Source organism: Herpailurus yagouaroundi, unplaced genomic scaffold (genome assembly GCF_014898765.1).
Source record: "Herpailurus yagouaroundi ecotype Mexico unplaced genomic scaffold, PumYag 190, whole genome shotgun sequence".
Lineage (NCBI taxonomy): Eukaryota > Metazoa > Chordata > Mammalia > Carnivora > Felidae > Herpailurus > Herpailurus yagouaroundi.
In genome coordinates this window covers 9,303,896-9,327,268 of record NW_024412421.1, presented here as the reverse complement: position 1 = coordinate 9,327,268, position 23,373 = coordinate 9,303,896, and the positions used below count along the sequence as shown (strand labels likewise).

Genomic DNA, 23,373 nt, shown 5'->3' with positions numbered 1-23,373 from the left:
AGGCTACACACTGTCAGCGCAGAGCGCGGTGCAGGGCTTGATCTCATGAACTGTGAGATTAGTCAGGACCTGAGCCAAACTCAAGAGTCTGACACTTAACCGGCTGAGCCACCTAAGCATCCCACATTTCCCATTCTTAACATTGTATTTTTCTGTCCCTCTCTCCCATCATACCCTTGCCATAGACTATTCTAGTTTATTGGTATTTTCAAAGACTCAACTTTTAGTTTTATTAATCTACACTACTGCTGTGTTTCCTACTTTGTTAATACTGCATTTTATCTTTATTAGCATTTCCCTAAATTTCATTGTTTTAATTTTTTTAACTTCTTGAAAAGCTTAGTTACTCTCCTTTTAACATTTTTTCTTTTTTCTGAGAACTTTAAGACTATAAGTTTCCCTGCATTAGGTATATGCCTCAGAATTTTGATATATGGACTCTCCTTGTCATTAATTTCTAAACAATAATATTAATTTTACTTAACTAAGAATTATTTAAAAGAAATTTAACATTTTCAGATGCATAGGAATTTTTTGGCTATTTCTTTGTTATTAACTTTAAATTTTACTGCATTTTGGCCTGAAAGTAACTTGCTTGAATTCTTTGTTATGGGATTTGTTGAGATTTCCTTTGTGACCTAATACAGAAGTTAATTTTTAATGTCCCACGTGTGACAGAAAATAACGAGCAGTCTTTTATTAACATCTATGTCTATTAAATCATGTTTTAAAATTATAGTATATATGCTATTCACATCCTCTCTGTACTTGATCTATATAGCTACTTGATCTAAGTGAGTGCTGAAAGCTAACTAACAAAATCTCTTACGATGATTGTGAATTATCATTTCTCCTTGTTCATCTTTTAATTTTTGCTTTATGTATTTAAAACTATGTTACTGAGTGCATAAAAGTTTATGGCTGATATATCTTTTCTGTAGAATTTATATTTTATCTGTGTAAAATGTCTCTTAGCCCAGTCCCTTTCATTGTTCTTTGCCTTGATTTTTATTTTGTTTGATATTATTACTACTCTACCTACATTGTTTTTATTACTATTTGCATGGCATAGCTGTTTCCATTCTCTTATTTTTAACTTCCAACCATCATTTTGCTTTTGTATAGTTTACAAGCAGCGTATACCAGGCTTTTATTTTTTAAACCTAGTTTAAGAGTTTCTTTCATCTGGGGTGCTTGTGTGGCTCAGTCGGTTGAGTGTCCAACTCTTGATTTCAGATTAGGTCATAACCCCAGGGTCATGGGATCAAGCCCCACATTGGACTCCATGCTAAGCAAGGAGCCTGCTTATGATTCTCTCTCTCTCTCTCTCTCTCTCTCTTTTCCTCTCTCTCCCTCCCTCTGCCCCTCTCCCCTGCTCATATGCTTATGCTCTCTCTCTCTCTCAAATAAAAACATTAAATTTTTAAAAAAGAGTTTCTTTCATTAAATAGGGATTTAAACCAGTCATACTTATTGATATTATTGATATAGTTGGATTTACTCCTGCAATTATTTTCCCTTTTTTAAATCATGAACTCTTGCTTTACCCCCCTTTATCTCTCCTGCTTTCTTTCTCTCTTTCTTTCTTTCTTTCTTTCTTTCTTTCTTTCTTTCTTTTTGGTTGGAGGGTGACTTTTTTGAGTGACTTTTTGTTTTCATTATCTTCTCTAGTGGTTTGAAGTTATTTATTCTATTTGTATACTTCCAATAAATTATTGTAATACATCAGTGCTTCTTTAAAGAGACACACTGATATCTGGAAATCAATCACTATCTAGATCCTCCCAGTGAAAAATACTAAAACCTTTTACTTTTTTCGTTACTTGATTTCTCTTACTACTCTTTCTTTCTCCTTTCTTATACTTACCATGTTGATATAATTCGGTATTTTAGTTACAAAATATTCATTATTTTGTTTTAATATAATCATGTATTTCAATTAGTAAAATCTTAATTTCTTTAGTTGTTTTCTTTTGTTTGTTGTTTTGTTTTGTTTTCCTTAACATTAATTCTTATAGCCCGTGTTTTTCTCTTTGATTCATTTTTTCATTTTATACTGTTTTATCCTGTCTAAGAATTCTTTCTGGAATGTTTGCCAATATCTTTATTTTCCCCTTTTACTTCAAAGGTAGTTTTACAGGGCATCAAATTCTAGCTTAAAAATAAATTGCTTCAGATATCTGAGATTATTATTGTTCTATTGTCTATTGCCATCTATGGCAGGATGAATTTTGATGATGCTTGATTCTCATTTCTTTGCAAGGAATCAGTTCTGTCTGTATGGAGGAATTTTCTCTTCTGTGTAAAAATTTCCACATGATACCTAAATGTAGATCTTTTTAAATTTAACTAGCTTAGCACTTGATGGACTTTTAAATATGGAGACTTTCATGTTTTTTTCAGGAGTTTTTTTTTCCCACATCTTACTTGAGCATTTCTTTTCCATTCTCACTATACCCTCTTTCTAGTCTCCTATTACATGGATTTTGTCACTGTTTTGATTCATTCTCCATTTCCCTTAATTTTTTCCTCTTTATCTCTGTTGCTTTCTATGCTTTGCTCTGGGTCAAGTCCTTTGTTCAATCTTGAAGTTTAGTAATCTGCTCTTTAGGTGTGTCTATCCTGATACTCCACCCATATATTGAGGTTTTTATTTCAATCCTAAAATGTGTCATATCCAAGACCTCTCATTGATTATCTTATATGTTTACAAATAGCTGCTCACATGAAAATACTGATTAAACTTTTCTAAAGGCTTTTTCTATTTGTTTTATTGATTCTTTCCATGGGTTTTAGTTCTCCAGGTTGTTATTTAGTTCTTTTTGTTAAATTTAGCTCCTCAGATTGTTAAATTTGGTACTTTTCTTTCATGGTGTTGATTTTTTTTTCAAGACCATTTACCCTATCAGTCATCCTTGGGTCCTCCTGCTGACTTCGGTGCCACAAAGCTGCTTTCCCAACTTGTTTGCAAAAATTCTTTCCTTTGTGCAACTGGGATGTGGTTTTCTTCTTCAGTTTTCCCTGTCTGCCTTACTTTTTTCAGGGATTTTTAATAATCTTTGGTCCACAGGGGGCACCTCTTCTTTTGTTCCAACACTGTTTGGGATTTTTATTATTCTTTCTTCTTCTTATATATATTATTTATTATTAACTTATTTATATTGTTGTCGTCAGCTATTATTGTTATTGTTATCATTATTATTATTTCTTCACTTTTTTTTTCCTAGGAGTCTAGGGTAAGAAGGAGAATGTAGAGCTTCTGCGTAGTTCACAATTGTTACCTGACCTCCTAAGCTTTTTATATGTTGAAGACTGATGTTTTACATCAAGACTCCAAAGGTGAAGGTGAGTTGCGCAACTACACTTAACCAAAGTTGGGTCTGCCCTCTGGGTCTGGCTGACAGCTGCACTGATAGACTCGGGTCTATCCACAGCGGTGTCCTTCCACCAGGAATTCCTTCTGTGTTTGTTTTCCATTGTTGGGATGTTTTCCTGCCTCACGTCTGGCTGGAAAACCCATGAAGTTGGACAGGGTTTCCATTTGCTGGCCAGCCGTGAATAATGAGTATGGGGCAGAACTGGACTTGAAGCACTAGCCTTCCTGGTGTCTGGCATGAGGGAATGTGGTGTACATTGTGCTGCACCCCCCAGATTCCCCTTCTGGAATAAAGAACCTAGCTGTTGGCCTAGCTGTAGTTTCCCCAGCTGTTGGCCATGTCTCTGGAATACAGATGTCAGCTGTCAGCCCTTTAGGGGTTGCCTCAGATAAAGAGAGTGACTTTGCTTCATGCCGCATCTTCCCACAGGAAGCCAGTGACCCTGTTGCCCGGCCTTCTTGCCCCAACTCAGGTGGTTCTGAAGGATCATCTCATTTTCAGAATTCCCCACACTTCCACTGATACTACATCATAGCTCTGTGTCTCCCTGGGCCCACTCTGCCTCCTTCCCTTCATCCCATGGGTGTTGATCTCAAGAGCACTCTAATAAACCTCCTGCATGCTAACTTCATGTCAGAGTCTGCTTCCTGGGGATTCTGACCTAGGACCAAGAATTTACTGGAAATTACTACATCTATCAGAGGAAAGCTGATGTTTAGTTACAGAAATGCTTTAACCTGCCCTGGGCTTAGGTAGATGAGTTATGTAAGGACAAACACAGGAAATCAGAAAGCAAAGGAAACAACGGCCTCTTAAGCATGCCTGATTTGCCCACCCAAATCTGCTCCTTCTACCGCTTTCCCCAACTTAGAAAATGGTGACATCCTTTCAGTTGCTCAAGACGAAATCTTGGGTTCTTTTCTGACCATGATCTCTAACACCACATTCACAACCCATCAGGGAATCCTCAGCTTTACCACCACAACTGCCCCAAATCTGCTTCTTCCTTACCACCCAGAATAACAACCCCTGGTCCCAGTCCCCACTCCTTTGGATTACCGTGATTGCCTCCCAATGTGACCCTCAACCTCAATCTTTTGCCTCTGCAGTTTGTTCTCAACACAGCCAAAGGGATCTTTTAAACCAAAGTCCAATCATGTGTTTCCTTGGTTCAAAGCTTTCTGGTGCTTGCCGTCTCATTTGAAGCAAAACCCTAAGTCTTTCCATGATCCCTGTCAGGGCCCACCAGAGAAGCAGAATCAGTAGGATCTAGATAGATACAGATGATGGGTATAAAGAGGAGATTTATTATAGGAATTGGCTCATGTGGTTATGGAGGCTGAGAAGTCCACAGTCTGCCATATGTAAGCTAGAGAACCAGGAAAGCCTGTAGTATGATTTAGTCCAAGGCTGAAGGCCTGAGGCCTAGGAGGCCACTGGTGTAAATCCCAAAAGCCTGAGAACCAGGAGCTCCATCCAACATCCCAGGAGCTTCACTGTCTGAGAACAGGAGAAGATGGTCATTTCAGCTCGAGAAGAGAGAGAGGAAATTTGCCCTTACTTCATCATTTTGTTCTGTTTGAGCCCTCCATGGATTGGATGATGCCCATCCACACTGGTGATGGCAGGTCTTTTTCACTTAGTCTGCTGAATCAAATGTTAATCACTTCCTGAAACACCTTCACAGACACACTCAGAACTAGTGTCAATACAGTCAAATTGACACGCAAAATTAATCATCACAGCCTTCTAGGCCCTACCCCCACATTGTCTTGCTGCCCTTTTCAGCCTTCTCTGTGCCAAACCTGTCCCTGACTCAGGGCCTTTGCACTTGCAGTTTCTTCTGCTGGAAAGGCCCAGATATTTTTCTCATGGCTCTCTAATTACTTTTTTCACTTCCCTGATTGTGTTAGTCTGTTCAGGTTGCTGTACCAGAATATTGCAGACTGGGTGGCTTATGAACGACAGAAATTTACTTGTCAAGTTCTGGAGGCTGGAAGTCCGAGATCAGGGTGCCTACATGGTTGGGTGAAGGCCCTTGTTCAGGTCGTAGACTTGTCTTCCTTACTGGACAGAAGGGCGAGGGAGCTCTGTGGGGCCTCTACACTCTTAGTATCATTATTTTGAGGATTAGGATTTCAACATATGAATTTTTTTAACGTTTATTTTTGAGAGTGAGAGAGAGAGAGAGCAGAGAGAGAGGGAGACACAGAATCCAAAGCAGGCTCCAGGCTCCGAGCTATCAGCACAGAGCCAGATGTGGGGCTCAAACTCATGAGCCCTGAGATCATGACCTGAGCTAAAGTCAGATGCTTAACCGACTAAGCCACCCAGGTGCCCATAATTTCAACATATGAGTTTGATGGTGGTGGGGAAGTGGGGGAGGGCACACAATTATTCAGACCATAGCACTGATCAAATGTCATCTTCTTTGTGAGACCTTCCTTGACCACCAGCACATGACCCCAACCTCCTTTCCCTGCAACCCCAACTTGCCCTGCCCTGCTTATTTTTCTCATGGCACTTACTGCCATATGATTAATTCACTTGTTTACTTATTTATCATCTAGCCCTTTCCTCAATAGAACGGAAACTTCATGAGGGGTGTTTGTTCACTTCTTTATCCCCAACATCTACAACAGTGCTTGGCATGGAGTAAATGCTTAATAAGTACTTGTTGAATAAATGAAATCTTAATTACCTGGCTGTTTGGAGATGTCTCTAGTGGGAAAACTGCATAAGCACGGGTTGTATTCCTTGTTCTGCTGCTTACTTGTCTAATGACCTTCCCCAAGCCCCTTTTCCTCTCTGAAAGCTGAGGAGGCAGGATAAGAGGGTCATCCAGAATCCCTTCCCAAGTCTGATCTTTTTTAAAGCTGTGATTTTTTTTTTTAAAGCAAACAACCAGCTGTGGCAAAGAAGAGATCAGAATCCTCTCATGTGGTTTTTCTCACTTGGAGATGGGGAGAGGGAGCATTGAGAAAGTTGGGGTTCAGGCCGTGGTGTGCTGTGTAGTTGGAGATACTTATGGTTTTTTTTTTTTTTCTGATTTACACTTTCTCCTTCCCTATAACCCTCCTCCCCAAGGAGATATTATTGCAGCTATGCTTCTATTGCTTGAGTGATTTCCACATGAAGCCTGGCTCCAGGATCCCTCTCTGTGACATCCTACCTGAAAGAGTAGCTCCAAGGTGCTTGGCTCCTTTTTTTCATCTTAAACTTTCTGCCCCTCATGTGTGTTCTGTGACTTGTTTTGGCCTCATGTCAGGCGGAGTGAGTGTCCTTGCCTTTTGATCTGGTCAATGGGATGTGAGCAGATGTGGCACCATCAGTGGCCTGAAATAAGCTTGGACTATGGACTTGTCTTTGTGAGCTTCTTCCACCGACATAAGAGAAACACACCCTGGCTAGCCCAGCGGTCCAGGAAGAATGGAGGGATACCCAGAGCAGACCTGAACCAAACCCAAGGCTGGGACCAAACTCAGCTGAGCCGACCAACCCACACATGCACGAGTGAGCATAAATTATTGTTGTAAACCGCTGAGTAGTGGGGTGGTTTCTTACATGGCATTATTGTGGTAATAGCTGACTGATACCAGTCTTAACAAAACCCAGCCCAGGGTACTCACTCTTCCAGAAAATATTCCCTTAACGCAGATTTGGCCAACAGTAAGAATTTCAGGTATGTTTCAAGTCAGTGGGGTCACTCGTTTGTGGGGAATGAGAGAGGGACTGTAGCAGAAAGAAGGGAATGGGAGCAGCCAATATTGCTCAGTTGTACCATGTGATGAGTCTGAAAACAGAAAGAGCAAGGATGGAAAGGATTTATAGAGAAGCTGGTATGATGAGGCTGGTATTGGCGTTGTGTCTTGGGGCTTCTTCCTCAAGGCCTCCGTCCAGGTCATGGGGCTATTAACCCTGTCCATGGCCTGAAAGGTAGTCTGACCTAGGGCTCCTGGGTATTTCACACTGGAGCAGCAGGGGCACTGCTATTCTGGCAGTGGAGATTATGCCTTCCACGTGGGCCCTGTGGACATTTAGAATCAAGTCTTGTTAAAATATCCTGATTTGCATATTAAGAAAGTCAATGGAGAAGCTACTTTTTTTTTTCTTCTTATCCATTGAAAAGATGAGCCTTAAGGAGACTTTACTGCAACTACGTTTTTAGGGCTTAAGTGAATTCCAAATGCTACTGTAAATTCCATTTATTATTTATACAGCTTCAGCTCCCTTGCGAAGCTGAGTGCCTTACAGGAAGGAAGGAGAGATCAAATCCATGTGGAATGGAGAGGTCTTAGGGGGTCAGACTGTGTGGCAAAGGGACAGGGTCTGTGGTGTTGATGGAGGTGTCTGTAGGGAGATGGGTCAGGAACCTGGTTGAGTAGCAGTGGGATCAAGATGGACAGAGCTAGGAGAGTCTCTAAGATCATCTGGGCCTAGGATGTTTTGCTAACTTTTCTGGTCCTGAGAATCATGAGTTACTTTTTAAAAAATACAGATGTCCAGATCCTTCCCTTGGAGATTCCATTTTAGCAGTTCAGAAGTAGGGTTTAAACATACATACTCTTAAGAAGGAGACCGGGTGATTTTGACAACTAAGCATGTGTGGAAAATAGCGATCTATCAAGATGCCTGTTTCATAAATGAGTAAGTTGAGGCTCAAGTAGGGGTCTTGCTCCAGATCCCAAAGGCCCAGTGAATGCTAGAGTTGATGTAGGACAAGGTCTCTGAGACTTGAATGGCATGGTTTAGTATGGCCAATTTACAGCCAGTCTGAGACTGACAGTATAGTCTGCAGGTTTGCTAATCTTTTGATTCTCTGACTTTTGCTGCTCATTTTCTCTTTAAGAGTAGCTGAAGGCAGGAGTCATGGAGCCAGAACCCAGTTCAAATCCTATCTTTACTTCTAACTGCTGTGCCACCTTGGGCACATTGTTTAACTTCTCTGAGCCACTGGTATGATCATTAAATAAGATAATGTACCTATGCATATCAGATGCTCAATAAATATTATTGCCTACAGAGTGCCAGGCCCTATTCCAAGCACCATAATAACCAGCATAACTCATTTAATAATTTTTTTTAATTTTTTTTAACACTTTATTTATTTTTGAGACAGGGAGAGACAGAGCATGAACAGGGGAGGGTCAGAGAGAGGGAGACACACAATCTGAAACAGACTCCAGGCTCTGAGCTGGCAGCACAGAGCCCGACGCGGGGCTCGAACTCACGGACCGTGAGATCATGACCTGAGCCGAAGTCGGCCGCTTAACCGACTGAGCTACCCAGGCGCCCCTAATAATTTTTTTATTAATCCCATTATAAAATTAAGTGATGAACACAGAATGAGACTGGCTTGTTTAAAATCATGCATATAGCAGGTGAGGGGCAGGAGAAGATTCGAACTCAAGCAGTCTGTAGTTGTCCTTTCCTGTGAGGGCTGGCCCAAGTCACTCTTACTCAGTATGCCCCTGGTGTAAATAGACAGAAGTGCCTGATGAACTCATTTGAGATTTAAAAGGCAGGACAAGAAATGCACTTCAAATGTGCTTGAGGGTGGGGCAGTTGGAGAGGGACGTCCAGAGGCCTTGGGGGAGAAAGGCCTGTACTCCCAGAAGGTTGGGCAGGGGCTCCAGAACCAATTCCTGGGTAATAAAGACTGATCTCAGGCCAAGTAATTAGTATTGAAATGCGCAGAAGCCAGGAAGTTTCCTCGCATTGTCGTCCGCAATAGAGAAAAATCCAGACTGAACTGGCTGCTTCCATTAGAAGTGATGTAACGAGCCGGCTTTGGCCTAGTTTTCTTAAAGCAGGCGGCCCCCTGGCTCTCCCACACCCTTCTTTCTGGATCTGCAAGTGACAGCTACCGCCATCTAGCGGTGTAAGCGGCACTGCACAGGCACCAGGAAAGAACGGTTGGTTCTGGATGGCAAGGATTTAAGATGCCTCTGGCCTGACTTAAAGATAAGAGCCCCTGATCTTGGTAGGGAGCTTTATTCTGCTCAGAGCACGTTGGTGATTTTTACTTCGTTAAGTCTTCTCAACAATCCAGGGAAGTAGGCAGGGACCATTGACTCCATTTTATGGACGAGGCAGCAAGTCCCTACAGGGGAGGGGTCTTTCTTAACAGCTGCATTGCCAGCTATTAATGGAACTAGGACTGGGACCCACGTCTTCACGACTCCAGTTTATTGGATGAGAAGTGACACATAGAGGCTGTCAGGTCCCTTGAAGTCACTTTGGACAGGGGAACAGAAGATGATTTTTCCTGGAGGTCCCAGGTACTTCTCAACATGGAGTGGGGGGGGGGGGGGGCCGGGGGGGCGGGGGGATCCTCTTCATCTCAGTGACTTATGAGAATTTTCTCTGGAATGAACATTAAGGTGGATATCTGGGCTGATAGTTTTCACACGGGAGGTTTTGAGAAGAGATGAATACTACCTTTCCAGCTCTAGACCCTAGTGCAAGACCCCTGGATCTTATCTAGTCCGGGGCCCTTGTAGTAAAGATGGGGAAACCAACGCACTGAGAGGGGGAGTGACTAGGCTGACATCACACAGTGGCAACACCGTGATTAAGGACTTCCTCTCCAGCTGTTCTTTCGGGTTTACCTTCTCTGATGTAACAGCTGGAAATGCACCATTCCAGGCAGATATAACTGTTTTAGCCCAGAGTGAAAATCAGATTCCAGCGTCTTGCATGTCCTGCCACAGAGGGTGCAAAGGAAGAGAGGAGCCCCTGGACGTTTATGTTTGTTTCATCATCTGTAACGTCAGCAGTTCTCAGACTTTTCATATTAAAGCATAGGCAGGACTTGAGTAGGTGGAGGGCTTAAAAGTGGAGAGAGTGGTGGAAGCAGACAATCACCCTGCCCCAGGCAGCTCTGCAATGCCCAGGGGTACAGGAGAACACAGGTTGAGAGTCGAGGAAGGAATGTGTAAGGAGCACTGTGGAGTCCCAACACCTGGGCTCTGGTCCTTGCTCTGACACAGGCTGTGTGGTCTTGGGAGTCCCTTTCTCACTCTGCTCCTCCGCCGGTTTCCTCATTCATAAAATAGTCCAATCTTCCCACTTCCCAGGGCTGCTGAGAAGATCGAATGGAGGGAACAGGGGAATGGGTGTGAAATGTTTTATAGAAAGTCAAGTGCTATATTCATCGAGGATTTCTTTTCTTTGTACTAAATTGAGGTAAAAAGTGTATACAATAGAAATGCACAGGTCTTAAAATGTTCAGTTCTGTGAGCTTGGACAGTTGTAATCGGCTGCGAAAACATTACCCAAAACAAGATAGAAAACATTTACACCAACCCAGAAAGTTCCCTTGGGCCCGTTTCCAGACAACCTTTCCCTCAGGCAAGTACTGTTGTGATTTCTATCATCTTAGCTCAGTTGTGCCTGTTCTAGAACTTGGCATGGATGAAATCACACAGGATGTAATCTTTTATGCCTGACTTCTTTTCCCCACCATAATGTTTTTCAGTTTCATCCAAGTCCTTCTTTCCTTCAGTGCTAAATAGTATTCCTTCTGTATGGATGTACCTTTGTTTTTCTCTTTTCCCGTGGAAAACATTTGAGTTACTTCTAGCTTGGGGGTATTATGATTACACCCACAATGAGCAGTCTCGTACATATCTTAAGTGCACATATGTATGCATTTCTGTTGAAATGGGAGTGGAATGTTGGAGCATATTATAAATGTTTAACTTTATTAGAAATTGCCACACAGATATCTAAGGTAGTGGCACCATTTCACATTCCCAACAGCAGCACTTGAGACTTCCAGTTAGTTCATAAACTCCACCTTGGTATTGTCAGTCTTTTTGACGATAACCATTCCGATGGGCATCCATACCTGTTCCCAATCTAAGGGGAAAGCATGCAGTCCTTCACCATAAAGTATAATGTCAGCTGTAGGTTTTTTATAGCTACCTTTTATTACATTGAAGAAGATTCCTTCTATTCCAGTTTCACTGAGACTTCATTATGAATTGGTTTTGAATTTTATCAAATACTTTTCCTGCATTAATTGATATACTCATGTGGAGTTTTTTTTCCCATTTTAAAGTTTGACTATGGGAATTAACTACATTGATGGATTTTTCTAATATTTAACCAGCCTTGTATTTCTGCCTTGAATGTAACTTGGTTGTGTTTTTTCTTCTTTTATGCATTGCTGGATTTGGTGGCTATCATTTTGTCAAGAAATTTTGCTTCTATGTTCATGAAAGATATTAGTCTGTAGTTTTCTTTCTGTCACTATCTTTGTAAGTTCTTGGTCCCACGGTATTGCTGGCTTCATAAAATGCGTGGGGGATATGTTCCCTTCACTTCATTTTTTCTGGAAGAGATTGTGTAGAATTAGTGTTATTTCTTTTTTATTTTGTAGAATTTGTCAGTGAAACCACGGAGCCTGGAAATTTTTTTCTTGAAAGATTTTAAACTACAAATGCAATTTCTCTAATATTTGTAGGACAATTTAGGTTGTCTTTTTCACCTTGAGTGATTTTGTTTTTTTGTGCTTTTCTAGGAAATGTTTGATTTAATCTAAGTTATGGAATGTACATGTATTGGTGTGTTTGTGGTATTTCCTTATTTTTCTTTTTAATGACTACAGGATCTGTGATGATATTCCCTTTTTCATTTTTGATGATAATTTGTGTCTTTTTTTGTGATTCTTGCTACACACATTTCTATTTTATTGATTATTTAAGAAAAGAACAACTTTTGGCGTGATTTATTTTCTCTGTTATCTTTCTGTTTTCAATTTTCTTCACTCTGTATTAACTTTATTGTTTTCTTTCTTCTGGTTGCTTTGGTTTTATCTTGTTCTTCTTTTAATAGTTTCTTGTGGAAGTTTAAACTACTGATTTGAGACCTTTCTTCTTTACTAATGTAAGTACTCAATACAGATCTTCCTTGACTTACAATGGGGTTATGTCCCAGTAAACCCATTGTAAGTTGAAAATATCATGTCAAAAATTCATTCAATACATCTAACTTACCAAACATCATAGTTTAGCCCAGTCTACCTTAAATGTGAACAGAGCATTTACATTAGCCTATAGTTGGGAAAGATTATCTCATCCAAAACCTATTTTATAACAAAGTTTTGAATATTTAATGTAATTTATTGAATAACATACTAAAAATTAAAAGCAGAATGGCCATATGGATACAGAATGGTTGTAAGCATATCGGTTGATCACCCTCATGATCATGTGGCTGACTGGGAGCTGTGGCTTACAAGAGAGTGTTGCCAGCCCTGGAAAAGATCAAAATTCAAAATTGAAAGTAAAGTTTTTGTTGAATGCATATCTCTTTTCCACCATTGTAAAGCTGAAAAATCATAAGTCAAACCATTATAAGCTGGGGACTGTATGTACTATAAATTTCCCTCTAAGCACTGCTTTAGATGCGTCCCACACATTTTGATATGTTGTATTTTCATTTTCATTTGGTTCAAATATTTTCTAATTTCCTCTGAGACTTCCTTTTGGACCCATGAGTTACATAGAAGCATGTTGTTTAATATGCTAGTGTTTGAGATTTTTCTCTTCTCTTTCTCTCATTCATTTCCAGCTTAATTCCATTATTGTTTGAGGGCACACTTTGTATGACTTCGATTATTTTAAATTTGATAAAGTTTATTATTTTAAATGTTCATTTGTTTTTGGGAAAGAGGGGGGAGGGGCAGAGAGAGAGGGAGACAGAGAATCCAAAACAGGCTCTGTGCTGTCAGCACAAAGCCCAGCATGGGGCTCGAACCTACAAACCGTGAGATCATAACCTGAGCTGAAGTTGGACACTCAACTGACTGAACCATCCAGGCGCCTCAAAGTTTATTTTATGGTCCAGGATATGGTCTATCTTGGTAAATATTTAATGTGCACTTGAAAAAGATGTGTATGATGCTTCTCTTTGAAAAGACAAGAAATCTGTAAATGTCAGTAAGATCTAATTTGTTGGTGGTGGTGTTCAATTCATCTGTATTTCCTTCTCATTCCCTGAGCGAGAACCCAAGAGTCTCTCCTAGAGCTCTGTAGGAGCTAATGCCCACTTCAGGGTTTGGCTGTGTTACGTTCATCAGGTCCAGGGATACGAGAGTGGGGAAAGGTGTCAGTGGTACTTTGAATCCTTGTCTTATTCCCCTTTCCACCTGTTATTACTTATTTCACAGAGTCCTCAGAATGCTCCATGCATTCTGTCTAGGTTTTAAAATGGACTTTTAGTGGGGGGATCTGAACTACCCCTGTACACTCTCAGTTCATCAGGCAAGAATGGGGGGGGGGCCCTCATTCTCAGTTCCATGTGCCCTACTCTAGCCAGTTAATGTATTCTACCCTAAGGCTACAACAATTAGTTGAGGAATGGCCATGTGACTCAAATTATGCAACAAGAGTTATTTCTGAGACTTTCGTTGAAACCAGTGGGAACCAGAATCTCTTTCCACTGGAGTTAACTGCTAGGAGAGAATCTTGTCAAGCTAGGGCAAAGTTTGCCTGAGAGTGAAAGAGCACATAGAGAGGGAGAGAGACAAATCCCCAATGAGCTTACTTAAGTACCTAGATTCAGCTATTCCTGAAGCTAGTTGGGATCCCCATGTTCTGGACTTTTCAGGTATATGAGCCACAAGAAAAAGTTACCTTCTCTGTATTAATCTATATTAGTGTTCCTATCACTTAATACTAAAAGAATCTCAATACATATGTTAAGTTTCCTTTCAAACCACTTAAGTTCCTTAATCAAGATTCTAGGGACTCATTGTCCCCTTCAGCCCTCGGGTAGCATTCCCTTCCTTGAGCAAGCAAATAGCTGATTTCATAGTTGTCCAAACAGAAATGGTTGTCCTTAGAGAATCTCAGCATGAAAACTGGCCAGAGAAGCTGGGTCTCAGCACGGAGCCAGAGAGTGTGTGTGCATCTGTTGGCAAGATTAATGTGCAAGGCAGGCTGTGGGCCAGGGTTTATTTTTAATAATCAGAAGCCCTTCTTTCTTTTGCAAAATGCTACAGCTTCCTGTGACGAAAGGGAAAAGATCATTCACCCCTCCTTCTCTTTCACTCCCATGGAATCTAAATTTCTGAACATTTGGAGATGGCATAACTTATTCACCCCTGAGACTCAATATTTAAAAAGGAAAAAAAAATGTGTGAGGGTGGAAAAAGACAGACGTTTTAAAGATGGGAAAAGGAATATTTGTTTCTCTATAGTGGTTTGCTGCATTTGCTAAGGTTCATCAGACACCCAAGTAATGGGGTAGGTAACATTTTTGGCATGTCGGTGAGCCAGGCTTGGCTGTCAGGATCATACAACTTTAGAACCACAGAGACCATGAACTTATAGCCCAAGATTTTCCTGGTGGAGGAAAAGAGAACCATTGAGGGAAAAGGATGTGCCCAAAATCATGTGGAAAATTAACAGTAGAATTGGCATTATGTGCCCGTGTGGATTCCTCCGTGTGTCCCCAGACCTTCCCTTTGTAGCCTGCACAATACAGACCTCACTTACAACTTTCCCACATTACTGGAAGTGTCCCTTGTCGGGGATTCCCAAGATGTGAATACGCTGAATTGGCTTGGTTACCTTCTGCCTGTCTGTCACTGATCCATCTAGCAGTCCCCATAGGGGTCTGTCTGACATAGCTGAGTTTTATCAGGCAAGGTCTGAGGTGTGAAAAGTGCAACCAGAAGCATGTAACTTGCTTTGGGCAATGGAATGTGAGTAGAAGTGACGTGCGTCACTTCAGGATGGAGGCCTTCAAGTAAGCCTGACTTACTGCTGTGTCATTCAGCCAGGGGTTATTGAGGACCTAGTGTGTGCCATGCTCTGTGCTGGGAAGGCCCTGGGTGCACTGTCTGCCTCTGCTCTCCAGGAGCTCACAGCCCAGTGAGGGGGGAGCAGGCACGGAAGCCGTTGTTACACTGGGTGATCAGGCTGGGTCAGTGCTATGCCCCAGTCAAGTGGGTCAGCAAAGAGAGCGGCCATTTCTGCTGGGAGGTGGGGGTCACAGAAGGCTTTTCCAGAAAACGCAGACCCTGAGTTGGATCTTGAAGGATGCGTACGATTCTTGAGATAGGCAAGGCAGGTAAGGGAATTGCAGAGAGGGACCTAGCCTCTCCACTTTCCTCTTTTGTGGCATATATGTTACTCTGTCCTTGATATCACCTGTGTGTAGGCCTGGTGACCATTTGCTGCTGTACTTAACATCTTTGTGCCTCAGTTTCTTCATCTGTAAAGTGAGTGTAATAACAAATGCTCCTGATTAGAGTTGTTTTGATGATTAAATTGTTTAATATGTATGGATATGTATGAAGCATACTGGGGGAGTACCCTATGCACAGGAAGCACTCGGTAAAAGTTAAAGCACCATACTTTATATATAATATATGCTCAAAAGATATTTTCTTCCTTAAAGTTTACTTAACTTCCATAATACCTCATCTAAACTAAAAACCTGACTCTGGCTGTTGGGACCTTCGGTAGCCTCATGCCTATCCTCAAAGGGCATGCCTTCCTTGAATGAGCTAATTCTCTGATCTGAATTTGTGTCACTCAGTGGTCAGCCAGGACTGAAGTAATACCTACTTCTAAAAGTCAAGGAGACACAAAGGAAAAATTCTCCAGCCTGGCTCTAAGACTTAAGGGCCAGCTGGAGAAACACAACATATAGGTGGACCCGACCACAAAAAGATACCGTAGAACCAGCCGGATTTCCAGCTTGTACATACTTTCACATCAGTGCATTATCACCAGGAAGGTGGGCATGGGGAGTTATCAGATTGGGCAGAGAGATCCCAGTGGATTCTCAAATGGATTCTTCAGCGAGCACTCTGAACAGACCCACTAAGAAAGGGAAGACGTTGGCCTATGGAGCTGCAAAGACGGCATTGTGAAGAGTAAATACCAGGTCTCTCTTTTCTTGTTCTCTCCCATTAATTCTTTGAGGCATGGGAAATAGATTTCCAAATATGACAGGAAGTCAGGAGTGCTGCTGAGGATGATCCAGAAACAACAGCACAGTTACTGGGGTCCTGGGTGGACTGGAGATGGCAAAGGCCTTGCGGAGATAGGAGAGTTGAGATGCTGCCTCAGGGAATGCCGAACTGAAGTCCTGAGAACATGGGCTCTCCTTTTTGGTGACAGTGAAGGACCCATCTACAGATTGGAATTTTGGCAGCAAAGGCAATTTCAGCTTTTGTGTGTCATTTCTCTGACTCAGTGTTTTTATATGTTGCTTCCTGTTTATTAAATTCTATTCCTGATAATTTTTGATGAGAGTGTTGGCAGGCACGCCTGTCTCATAGTTTATGTGGTCCCAGGAGGACTGGGTGGAATGTGTGTGGAAGTGAGGATACGCCAAAAAAGGCATTAATCATTGAAAAAGATCACCAGGAGAGTTGATGGAAAGGTACACTGACAGAGCAGTTACACGCAAATATCTACCAAGAGAGAACCTGAGGTTGCCTGAGTTTACCCCTCCCCCCCCCAAAAAAAGATGTAGAGTTTAGAGCTGGGAGAGAATAAGCTGGATGGTTCTGACTGGGCCTTGAAGGATGGGTGGAATTAGGTCATTTGAAGGAGAAGGGATGATATTCTAAGATGGGGAACAGAATTTGTGAAGCAAAGTTGTCCTAAACGAATGCTTACTGAGACTGTAATATGGCTCAAGCGCTGTGCTTGTCATTTTCTGTGATCTCATTTCACCCCTAGGCTCATGTTGTGGGAAACATTTCAAAATCTGGCCTGTGGATCAATCTTGTACCAGTATTTATTGAGCATCTACTATCGGCAAGAGTTTTCTCCATCCCACCCGGTGGGAATTTCACATATTTGTTTATTTGATCAACAATTATTTACTTAGTGTCCACTAAGTGCTTGTAATGCATCAGAGGACAAAATAATGGTTCCTGTCCTCTTGACGTTTACAGTTGAGCTGGGAGAGACAGAACGATCAACAACAGATACAGCAAATAAGTTGACTAGATAGTATGTGAGAAGGTGACAAATGCCATAAAAATGCTGAGTATAGTAAAGGATTAAACATATTGAGGTAGGGCTACAATTTTAAATAGGTTAGTCAGTGAGGCCTTACTATGAAGGTAAAATTTGAGCAAAGAAGGGAGAAGGAGGTGAGGGAGTGAGCCATGCAGATGTCTGGGGGACCACAGACCAGGCTGAAGGAACAGCAAGTGCAAAGGTCCTAAGATGAGAACATGTCTGGTACATTTGGGGAATGGTAAGGAGACTGGTGTGACTGGCCAAGAGTTTGTGAGGAGGACCCAGAGTAGGAGGTCAGGCCAAAGGTGAAAAAGGAGAGGTCAGAGTGTGTAGGGCTTTGTGCTCCATTGTAAGGAATGTGATTGTAACGCTGAGACAGGAGCCCTTGGAGGGTTTTTAGCAGAAAAATGACTTAATCCGCTTTACATCGTAACAGAATCACTCTGACCCCCATGTGGTCATGGTCCAGGGGAAAGATGGTGGGGAGATGGGCCAAAGTAGCAGCAGTGGAGGTAAAGGAAGTGATCAGATTCTGGATATGTCTGTCTGTCTGTCTACCTACCTACCTACCTACCTACCTACCTACCTACAGCTTTATTGTGATATAGCATACCATATAATTCACCCACTTAAAGTGTACATATTCAAGAAAGATGCCAAGGTATTTGAGCTGGGCAACCAGAAGCACGAACTTGCCAACAACTAAGATGGAAGAAGAAATTAGCTTCATGGTAGGGGAAGAGCAGTTTCTTTTTGGATGTGTTAGCTCTATACCCGGTTGCCAAGTCCAGAAACTTGGGAATTATCCCTGACTCTTCCCATTGCCTCCCCACCACCACCTCCCACCCCCACAACTGGTCCATCACGTCAGATCACCTCTGTCTCCAATAATAAATACATTTCTGTGGTCCACAAAGTGCTCATTGGATAGCTCACATCCCCATTTGCCATTTTGCAGATGGAGTCATGTGACTGGTTCTGGCCAATGAATTATGAGCAGAGGTGACACAAGGCACTTCTTGGGCAAGGCAGTAAAGAACGGTGTGCCTCCTTTGCCTCTCTCTTTCCCTGACACAATACATTGGAGGCCACATGTTCCAGGCTCCAAGATGAAGCCCTGGAACTGGCTTCCCTAGTTCCAGGGAACTAGGCTGGCCTACCCACATTGATCTTTTGTGTGGGCAAGAAATAAACTATATGTACATGTGCTGAGTGTTAATTAACCACTGAGATTTCAGATCTTTCCCTAATACAATTTTACTTCTCTACTTCTACCTGAACATCCACCATTGTTACTGCATTTAGTGGAATGGCCACCTAGTGTCCCTACTTCTGCACTTACATCCCTGAAATCCATTTCTCACATAGCAGCCAGAGGGATTAGAAGTCAGAGCTCTTCAGTGGCATCCCATTACAGTTGTGTTTGCCCTCCAGTCAATATGTGATCCTGATCACAAAGGCTTTGCCCTCATCATTTCCTTTGCCTGGCTCACTCACAGCTGGCTTCTCACCCTTCAGGTCTCACCTAAGATGCCGCTTCCTCAGAGAGGCCTCCTTGATGACTCTATCTACAGCTGCCCACCTATTCTCTATTTATTTGAAACACTAATAACAATCCATCCTTTAATGAACTAATTAAAACATCTACTCTGTCTCTCCCATTTGAAGTAAACTCCACAAGAACAGGGACATCTATTCATCACTATACTGCCTGGGTCTGATACGTATTTCACAAGTAGTAGATACTCCGTTGCTATCCTATGATTCAGCATCAGAGATCAGAGGTGCCCAGGGCAAGGTCTCTGTCCTCCAGAAGCCCATGGCGGAGTAAGGAAGCAGGCCATTAAGGGCTCTGAGTGAGAGGCCAGGGCACCTCCCAATCTAAGGGGAAGTTGGAAGGGTTTCCTGGAGGAAGGAATGCCTGAGGCAGGCCCTGAAGGACTGGGGACTACTGTCCTGATGAAAATTAAGAAAAGGGCATTTTAGAGGATAGGGGTGGAATGCATGAGGTGGAATATGGTGGGCTCAGTCCAGAAATGGCCGTGATGTGGAATATGAGTTGGAGCAATAGGGAATGAAGGGAGAGAGAGAGAGCAAGGACTGGTATGTCATACTAAGGAGCTGGGACTTGACCTAGAAGCAGTGAGCAGTTATCGACTGACCCAAGTGTCTTGTAGTCTTGGGCTAGCTCATTTTGGGCATCACGGTGAGGTAAAAGACCTCTGATTGAAGACTTTGTGTTTGCTACCCATTAGCATCCTGGGCTTTTCTTCCCCCATGGCTCTCTGATCTTTTCTTTATGGGGTATCCACATTGGTGATCATGGCCTTGCCCCCTCTCCAGGGCTAAGGGAATTTATAGATAGGATAAGAACACAGCGAGTGTTCCCCTTAAATATTGCCAAATTATCCCTTCAAAAAATTTTTTACATCACTTTTACTCCCCAACAGAGTACTTGTTTCACTACATCCTTATTTGCCAATGCTGAGTAGTCACAATTTTTTACATTTTTGGTGACTAAGTTACAATGATCTCATTGTTATTTTAATTATATTCCTTGAGTTCTGGCAAAATTAAACAACTTTACTTGTGTTTATTGACCGTCTTTATTTCCTCTTCTGTGTATTGCCCATTCATATGCTTTGCCCATTTTTTGAGGGGGGTGGTTCTTTGTCATGTCATTGATTGATAGGAGCTCTTTACATATTATGGTGTTATCTGTTATTTCTTGCAAACACTTTCTCCCAGTTTTCCAATATGGCATTGTATTTTGCTCAGGAAGCCTTTTCCCAGCCCAGATTTTTAAAAACTTCCTAAATGTACTTGCAAAAGCTTTTAGGGTCAGTTTTTGTTTAGGTGTATATTTAAGTCTTTACTTTGGCTGGAATGCATGTTTGTGTGTAGTGTGAGGAGGGGACTGTAATTTGAATAATTGTCCCCACTAGGTTTATTAAACATGGCATAGGATGAGGCCAGACAGGTGGCTATTGAGAATATTGCTTGGGCAAGATCTGGAGGTCCTGAGTTGGTCAGGCATTGATCCTTTGGTTGCTGGATTGTGGGAGGTTCTGACAGGATCCTGTGAGAGGAGCTAGGATGACAGGGGACCCTTGGAGTGAGGTGCTGGTGCTTCGGATTAGGAAGTATTCCAATATTTTAACAACCCCTATGGCCATATGGGTGTGTTCCAGCTGGCTACCAGTGGTTAGGATGGGACAGTGGGCAGAGATCCAATCATGAGGACCTAGAGGAGTTTTGTTTGTATCTTGACAATATTGGGAAGGCACTGCTAAGACTGAGGAGAGTGAGTGACCACATTTGGGTTTGTAGGACCAGGACCAAGATGAGGAAGGTGAGGTGCTTGCCTTGGATGAAGAATTTAAGGGGCATCTGGGTGGTGCAATCATTTGAGCATCTGACTCTTGATTTCGGCTCAGTTCATGATCCCAGGGTCGTGGGATCAAGCCCTGTGTTGGGCTCTGCACTGAGTGTGGAGTCTGCTTAAGATTTTCTCTCTCTTTCCTCTGCCCCTTTCCCTCACTCACATGCTGTCTCTCAAAAAAAAAAAAAAAAGAATTTAAGTGGGGGCCAAAAATCAGTAATTAGAATAAATATTTTAATGCAGTATTTAAAATTTTTTTAATAATGCAAAAAAATCCATTATGGACGAAATACCAAAAATTTTTTAATGAAGGCATCTACCCCTGTACTTGTAGGATGAGGCCTTAATTTGCCTTAACCCAAACCCCACCTGTCCAACACTGTCTTTTGTATAAATTTTTGATATTTGCTTATCATGCATATTTTTTGCATTAATTTTGATTTTTAAAAATATTGCGTGAAAATATTACTTATCTTGTTTGCTGAGTAATTTTGGCACCTACCTAAATTTTGTGCCTCGCCCACCTCACCCTAGTCCCAGCCCTGATTTTGAGGTGGTAACTGAGGCTAGTTGGGGCTGGGGACCTGCAGGGCCAGCGTGGTCGGGAGAGATCAGTGGGGGTGGGGTTCACGTGAGAGATGCTACCAGATTGTGTGAATGTGGTGTGGAAGGAGATGGTGCGGGCAGGCCTGCGGCTCACTCCCCCTTTGGAGTTGTCTGAGGAGGGGGCAAGAGGGGGATGCTGTCAGCAGCCCATCTGCGCTGCATCCCTGCCAACCAGGCCTGTGAGCCAAGCGCCCACTTCTCTCAGCAAGGCTGCTGGAGAACCATTTTCTCTGAAAGTAGGAAGCGCCTTATGGTTGGACTTGGCCTTGCATTGGGGTTGATCCCAGGTGGTCCTCAGGAGAAGATGGGCCCCTCTCTGCTCCTTTCCAATGTCCACTCTGACCCACTCTCCTCCTCAGTACAGCACATGTGAGCCCTGTTCCTGGCTATGACTTCTCTCATGTGGTCTGTGTGAAACCCTCCAGCCACAGGCCCTGAGACCCCATGGGCAGGTGGACCTGCTTGTGTCACTGAGATCTGAGATTGTACCCAGACCTTGAACATAACCTACCTCTGTGGTCCTGCAGGCTGTGGCTGGAAAGCAGAGCTTGGACATCCACAGAGGGCCTTGAGTGCATGGGCCTTCAAAAGTCATTCCCTGATGCAAGGCCAGAGTCACGTGGGACCTCTGAGTCTTGAGGTCATGCTTGTCAGGACAGTGCAGGTCACAAGAATGTTTTCCGAGGCTCTGAATAAAGAAATAAGAGGGGCGGAGGGGATAGGGGAAAGACACTGGCTCAGAAGTCAGCAGGCTATTCTACTTCTGCCTGCTGGCCTACCTACTCAGTGTGATCTTAAACAAAGCTCTTGTTTCTCTGAGCTTCAGTTTCCTGATCTGTCATATTGAGAAATTAGAATGGAGGAGCCTTGTTGTTTTTCTACCTGAGTGGACACGAGGTACTGCTTGGGGAGCTCAAAAGGAAAAGAATTTATTGTCCCATTTTTGAGGGTGAATTATTAAGCTGGTGTATTAGCTACTGCCACCGTGATGCTGTGTGACAAAACAACCCCAACTCAGTCTCAGTGACTTGACACAGCAATCATTTATTCTCTTGCTCACAGTCTTGCAGATCAGCTGCCTCTCAGGCTGGGCTAGGCTGGGCCCTAGGCTCTAGGCTGCAGATTGGGTACAGACTCATTCCACATGTCTCGTCTTCCATAGGCCAGCAGCCACTGGGGACATGCTCAGGATGTGTGCTCTACTCCATGGCCACCGTGGCACAAGACAGTAAGCCAAACTGGGCAAGCAGGTTTCCAGCCTCTGCAGGTTTCACCCCACCCACTATGGAGCTATGGCAAAGATGTAGATATATAACATTGCTGCAGGGGAATGAAGAATTGGGACCAAATTGCCACAGTTAAGGAAGAATAGAATAACCCAGGGAATTTGAAAATGTACTACAACACATCAGGGTGTGGTCACTTCATCTCTATTCGCTCCTTAGCAAATCCGCCTGGTGGCATTGGCATCACGAGCCCGCTCAGACTTTAAGGACACCCAGGTCGGGCGTGGGGTGATGAGACACTTGGAGCCTGCCATGTAGGAGAAAGTTCCAGCTTGTCAGGACCATCCCACCGTGTCTTCATTCCTGTGGCAGCCTTCGTATCACTATGTAGAGCCTGGGAATGAAGCCAACACGAAGTGCAAACTGAGCAGTTTTGAAAAACCAGGTCCTCATACATCATCAAAGCATCTAGATACAGCCTTGCCTGAAGCCAGGACTTCCAGCTACATTAACCAATAAATTCCTTTTTTGTCTTAAACCAATGTTTGAATTGGGTTTTCAGTTACTTGCAATGGCAAGGGTGGTCTGTGCTCAATACAAGAACTTACCTACCCAGGAGGATCTGACGTCAGTGAGTGGGTGGCAGGTACTTTCCAGATGCAGCGTGGTATAGAACCTCACCACACTCAGTGTTAGCATTGCTTGGGGGCTTGTTAGAGATGCAGAATCTTGGGCCCTTCCCAGACCTACAGAATCAAAATCTTCATTTTAATACATTTTAGCTA

The 23,373-nt window shown here is 42.7% G+C and overlaps 1 long non-coding RNA gene across 4 annotated transcripts in view; it reads left to right on the top strand.

Annotated features, from left to right (window-relative positions):
* The window catches only part of LOC121045326 (uncharacterized), a 255,537-nt gene that overhangs the window by 198,579 nt on the left and 33,585 nt on the right, over positions 1-23,373 (top strand). For 2 of the 4 annotated variants that reach the window (XR_005797705.1, XR_005797702.1), the window contains 2 exons: positions 3,228-3,345; positions 3,807-4,003. This is a non-coding gene — a long non-coding RNA (uncharacterized LOC121045326). Of the gene's footprint in view, positions 1-3,227; positions 3,346-3,806; positions 4,004-23,373 lie in introns of those variants that run through there. The other 2 variants (XR_005797703.1, XR_005797704.1) reach the window with 1 other exon arrangement.